General features: G+C 43.9%; 3 non-coding genes across 3 annotated transcripts; 1 reads left to right on the top strand and 2 right to left on the bottom strand.

Annotated features, from left to right (window-relative positions):
* Window positions 1-1,526: 1,526 nt before the first annotated feature.
* trnal-uag (transfer RNA leucine (anticodon UAG)) lies at window positions 1,527-1,608 on the bottom strand. The gene has a single exon. It is a non-coding gene; the product is annotated as a tRNA-Leu (tRNA).
* Window positions 1,609-4,826: 3,218 nt separating this feature from the next.
* trnak-cuu (transfer RNA lysine (anticodon CUU)) lies at window positions 4,827-4,899 on the bottom strand. The gene has a single exon. It is a non-coding gene; the product is annotated as a tRNA-Lys (tRNA).
* Window positions 4,900-5,689: 790 nt separating this feature from the next.
* On the top strand, window positions 5,690-5,763 carry trnan-guu (transfer RNA asparagine (anticodon GUU)). Its single transcript has one exon. It is a non-coding gene; the product is annotated as a tRNA-Asn (tRNA).
* Window positions 5,764-6,292: the final 529 nt, after the last annotated feature.

The raw sequence follows: 6,292 nt of genomic DNA, 5'->3' as shown, positions 1-6,292 counted from the left end.
GAGCATGCTAACCAGTTAGCCAGCAGCCCATTTTGAATGGACTAACTAGTGTCAGTGATCCGGCAGTGAGGTTGACTTAACGTGAGCTGCTCTCCCACAGCTAGGCTAGCTGGCATCCATTTACACAAAGATTAACAATGAATGGTCTAACAAATGCGTTCTCCGTTTCTTGTTTTAATGTAATAAATAACATATCAGTAACATACACGTTGTATTGTCCCGTTTAGCTTTCCGTACACTCAGCTGTGTCTCTATTTGCGTTTCTTCCTTCAGTACGTACGGTAACATGGAAACTACGTACGGCTCAGCGGCAAATCAGCGTAAAGGGGAACCAGGCAGTCCCAGGAAGGACACCACCAGCTCATCCCGTTTTGAAACCGTCCATCAGTCTGTTTTTTCCCGGTCAGGTTCGTCATTGTAATTTCACATTTATTTCTTCTTATATATCTGCGGGCAATGAGTCCTCCACACAGCTCTCTGATGCATTTCATCAGTCCCATCGTCATCATCCGTCTTCTCCGTTCAGCTCGATGTGCAGAGTCAGTTCTTTTTCATAACTAGTTTTCTTGTCCGTTATTTCGGTTTTCTCTCTGCCGGTTTTTCTGTTTTTCAGTCCGTTTTCCATGCTCGTTGTAATCACTCTCTCTGTCCTGTTTCCTCTCTGTGTCTCTCTTTGGCGTCTCACCGGCTCTGTACATGCGCAATGCGCGTTCAGGGTGGTTTGGCTGTAAGAGACAAAACATCTTTTTACATGATGGCACCCATGAGTTTATTTCAACAAGGCTTTATTTCCATCTGCTTTGGCTCTGTATTACTTTCAAGTGACTTGCTACCTTCTTCAGTATGTTCATTCACTCATTTGTCTTTCTTTAAACTGTATTTCCTCTTTGTTTTCTCTCACATTGTCAAATTTATACGATAGTAGAAGGCAATTTCAGATTTTGATGTGATCAGTACTGTGTCCAAAAGTCCAAACATGCTCAAAATAAATGATAAAATGCTGTTTTGGTTTGTCACATTAGAGCAGCACTGTCCTCTAAGTGAAAAAGCTTACAGCACCTGGTATTGCCAGGCGGTCTCCCGTACAACTACTAATCAGGCCTGACCCTGCTTAGGATGTAGTGGATTTTAATTAAGGAGTTAATTGAGGAATTGAAAATTTAATCACATCAGTGGAGGTGTAGTGATTTGATCCCAGGATTTCCTTTTTCCAGAAACAGGCCCTGTGAGCAGCTAAGCCACAGAACATCTTCAGTCAGACCAACAGCAGGCTGCCATCCACAGTTCAGCACTTTTATTTTCATACCTTCTTCAAATCTTTATTTTTATCATTAAATATGTTTCGCTGCGTTTCACCTCCTTTACTTTTTTTTCCAGAAAGAACAAGTGCAGCTGCACCATTTCAAGAAGAAAGTGCATTTGGATTCTTTTATTTGTATCTTGAACTCAGTCCCCACTTTGGAAACTCAAAGTGATGGTAGCTGCTCGGTTCAAGGTCATACCACACAGCACACAACTTGGCCTACTGGCAGTGGTGGGATTTGAACCCACGCCTCTGAAGAGACTGGAGCCTAAATCCAGCGCCTTGGACCGCTCGGCCACACTACCACTATATGACTGTTTAAATTCATGCTGGATGTTCACCACCCACTTCTCCAAAGTCCAACAGTGAAGGTTTCAAATCCAGTTCAGTCCAAATTGTTCCAGTTTTGTTGTTGCTTCTGTCTGCAGAACTCAAAGGTATCTGGCAGGACCATGATTGTCTTTTGAGCTTCATTAACAGAGTGCGGTCTACTGTGGAGGTCATGAGAAAAAATGGGAGGAGCCTTTGATCTCTGTGATGTCATTAGAACCTTTGTGACATCACAGAATCAGCATCTCCTTTGATGGTTACTGATGGAACAGGAAAAGGTCAGATCCTGATATAATCTTGTGAATCCACAAGTGTGCCTTTCTTTGTTTGTGTACCAACAGCCTGAGCTCTGGTTCTGACTTTGTTTTGATGAACCTCATTATTTACACACAGCACATTCAGGACATTAATGTGACAGTTTATTATATGCTAAAGAAACCTTGTTCAGACTCATGATGGTCAGCCACGTATGTTGAGGGTATTTTCAGATCCAAAATACAGGATACAAGGACACAGCACTCTCTCTGACCAGTCACTGAACTGCACAGTCTTCATGTCTCCCTTGTTGCTAAAGTCAGATGTTGTAGAAAAAAAAGATGGGATGGGATGAGGCCATTGATAATGCTGCCTGTCCTCACTAGCTCCTCCTCTGTGGTGACCCCCAAACAGGACACAACCTCAGTATCATGACAAGTCATGCTGCTGAACAATTAATGTTACAAGGATTCATTTCAGCGTCACTTTAACAGATTGGTTTCATACATTTATGTGACACACAGTCAGGTCATGTCCTCTTTCTGTAGATCAAAGCGTTCAGGAGTTCAAACACAGCAAAACATACTGAATGATAAAAATGAAGATTTGAAGAAGGAATTAAAATAGAAGTGATGAACTGTGGATGGAAACCGAACCAATGAGTGCTGTCGTTCTCAGGCTGATGGTGCCGAAAGGAGCACATCATCTGCAATATCCTCCAGATACTGACCTGGAACCCCTCCTCACCACGGCTTCCCAAAATCCTGTCCATGAACATCACTAACAGAATTGGACAGAAAGCACAGCCCTGCTGGACGCCAACACCCTGCTGCTTAAAATCTCCTGACATCTTCCAGCTAGATGATGAGACATCCAGTGTTTTAGGATAGCAGAGGATGGTTTTGATCCATCGACCTCTGGGTTATGGGCCCAGCACGCTTCCGTGAACTGGATTTATTTCCTTTCCTGGATTTACTTCATCATTTCACTGACTGTGGATTCAGCTGACAAATGCAAAATACAACCAACATTTAAACGATTTAAACATTTAAACTCCTCCCACTTTTTCTCATGACCTCCACCATAGAGTGCTGCCTGCTGCAGTAACGATGATTGGAAACAGTGACGGGACTCCATTGATGATGGCTTTTATAGAGGTTGTGCATGTGCGCAACTCAAGGTGACCATACTCAGAGTTGATTGAACCAACTAAGATCAGCTGTTCTGGAACCAGATACTTAGAGTTTCTCATCTCAGAGTAAGTCAACTCAGAGTTCAGGGATAGACTCAAAGTTCGTTGGAACTCCTCCCTGAAATACCCCCCAGGTGCATGATGACATATTTATGTTCTGGGGTCAATCACCTGTATTTTTCAGTAAAGACATTTTCCCTGACCGCGGCCGCGGCAGTGAGAGCGCCGAATCCTAGCCACTAGACCACCAGGGAGTGTGTGGGCACCAAATGTTGTAGTGTATGATCAATGCTCTGTGTGAGATTTTTGATGACCGAAAAGTTCTCCCCCTCAGAACATTTTAAATTCCATAAATCTCCTGCTGTACCAGGCTGGAATTTAATATTCCATATATTTATCCAAATATAAATTATCCTGCTGTGAAAGGCTCGTTGGTCTCGGGGTATGATTCTCGCTTTGGGTGCGAGAGGTCCCGGGTTCAAGTGGAGCCCTTAGTGTCACATTGATAATGCAGTGCCTCACCATCATGACTCTTACCAAAGTTTGTGTTCTGTTAAAAAAGAGCAATCACCATCTGCTCAACACAACAACCAACACTAAACTGCTGTTTCTCTGGTCCAGAGACTGCAAGAAAAAGCTGTAATACAGGAAGTGATGGCAGCACCATGATTGCCTTTTGAGCTTCATTAACAGTGAGCGCTCTATGGTGGAGTTCATGAGAAAAAATGGGAGGAGTCTTTGATCTCTGTGATGTCATTAAACCCTTTATGACATCACAGAATGAGCATCTCCTTTGCTGGACAAGCCCAGCTGTTGCCTTGCAGTCGTCAGGAGAGCTAATCCTTATGATATGGAGCTGTGTGAGGTTGGCTGGTTGTGTTATTGGCAGTATCTTGTAAAGTGAAGCAACAGTAACTTTGTGGCTCATGCTGTGCTGTGGAGAAGGGAAATTGGTGTTTTAGCTTTCGCAGGAGCTCAGAAGCTGTCTGGTTAGCTAAAGCTGCTAAAACTGCCAAAGCTACCACACCATGCAGGGGATATAGCTCAGTGGGAGAGTGCATGCTTTGCATGTATGAGGCCCAGGGTTCGAGGCCCGGGGTTCAATCCCCGGCATCTCCAGCGTTAATAATGAAGGAGGGACACGTCACAGGCTCCAGTGGAGCTGTAATTGAGGGATCACAGTGTTGGAGAGCAGAACTCTTTCCTGTGCTTCAGATACACTGTTTGGTTCTGAGCTGATCATTAATAATCAATGAATGATCAATAAGCTTCTCAGCTGCTCTGAATGGTGACAGTGGGGCAGCCTTTGTGTTTACATCTGAATCACATGTGATTTTGGAAATTCTTTGAAGCAGCTTCAAAGGAGGAGTTTCATTCTGTGAGTACTGTGACATCATCAAGTGATGTATCAAAGGCAGCAGCTCTTCAGACTCACATCAAAATAAGTTTTGTGTCTTATTTGGCTCCATTTGGTGGAAGCTGTGAATCGCAGGATTCAGGGGGAATACATCCATACATACATCTTCACTGAAATAATGACACCTGTGAGAAAGCTCAAAGCTGTGTCCAAAGGTTTGGAGGAGTGAATGGCAGAAAGATGTCTTTGAAGCCATTTGGACACACAACCAGTCAGCATGCAGCATTCAACCTCACAATATTTCATGTGGTTGTGGTGTGGTTGAAAGACGAGGCAGAATATTGGAAGTGTAACTTTGGGTCTAAAAAAAAACCCAAAAAACTGCTTATCGCCCAACGTGGGGCTCGAACCCACGACCCTGAGATTAAGAGTCTCATGCTCTACCGACTGAGCTAGCCGGGCTGCTAGAGACACGAAACATCCTCCAAAAAAAAAAAAAAAAATCGCAAAAAATCATTTCAAAATAAAAGCCGTTGTCTACGTTGCTCATGTTCGGTCATAAATCCAGCCACATGAGTTCCCATAACCAGTTTCATTAAAAAAGGACTGTGATTTTGCACCTTCACATGCAATGGTGGTATAGTGGTGAGCATAGCTGCTTTCCAAGCAGTTGACCTGGGTTCGATTCACGGCCCTTGCAGTTTAGCTTTTGCCAGAGGAAGGTTAGTCTTTTCTCTACATTATTCACAGTAATGGAACTTACCTTGTCTGCATCCATCCATCTGTCTTCAACCAAAGCAACAGAGTTCCATTACTCGTGAACAAGACCTGAGATACTTGACCTCCTTGACGACAAGGAGCAACATAAAGCCAATAAAAAAACCAAGACAGAGCGAGACAGACAGACAGAAATGACAGAAAAACCACCAATCAGGACGATTCATCAGCAACAGCATTATGTTCCATCGGTTAGAAAAATTTATCTTTCAGCTACACTGTGAAAAGAATGGGAAATAGTCCCATGATTCAGAAGCGTCCGAGCTGACTTCCGGTGCTCTGAAGTGGAGAGAAATGAACTGATCTGTAGATACTGAGGAGACAGAACTTCACAACTTCACAACATGGAGAATGTCATTTATCTCTTCCTCCAGTAATGTGTACAGTTGTCACTGTGCTGCTCCTGACTCAGTGATGCTGTTGGATGCTTATAGGGCCGCCGTTCTTAAAGTGTGGGCTCCACCCCACTCAATGTGTCTCTGTGGCGCAATCGGTCAGCGCATTCGGCTGTTAACCGAAAGGATGGTGGTTCGAGCCCACCCAGAGACGTACTTTGCTTTTAAACTGATTACTGCCGCTACATGTTGATGTTACGGCAGTTGCACTGCCCCTTTCCTCTACTTTGGTTTCACCAGAACCATTAAATATGGTATAACCTGTAATACATAACTGCCCAACCACGAAGGGACTCAAACCCTCAGTCTTCTGATCAGACACCTTCTCCATTAGGCCAGTTTAAGGTCCCATTGTCAGAATCAGTCAGCTCTGCCTGGATACAACAGTGGTCAGGGCTGTATGATGTATGTTTATACTGAAACACTGACAGCTCTCCTCCATCTCACTCTTTTACTTTCTCTGGGTTCCAGGCCTCGTTGGTGCAGCAGGCACGCACGTCAGCGCACGTCGGGGGCACCCTGCACAGCACAGACGAACCTCAGGGGAACAGACCGTTGCCAAAAGGAACATCATCAAAATCAAAAACATGACAACTTTCATAAATCTAACCTGCAGGGATTATCACAAAGTTCACAAGAACCAACAACAACCCAAATCAAATGTCCTAAAAGTCAATAGAATT

This window comes from Echeneis naucrates, chromosome 2 (genome assembly GCF_900963305.1).
Source record: "Echeneis naucrates chromosome 2, fEcheNa1.1, whole genome shotgun sequence".
Taxonomy (NCBI): domain Eukaryota; kingdom Metazoa; phylum Chordata; class Actinopteri; order Carangiformes; family Echeneidae; genus Echeneis; species Echeneis naucrates.
This window is presented reverse-complemented; position numbering and strand designations above follow the sequence as displayed.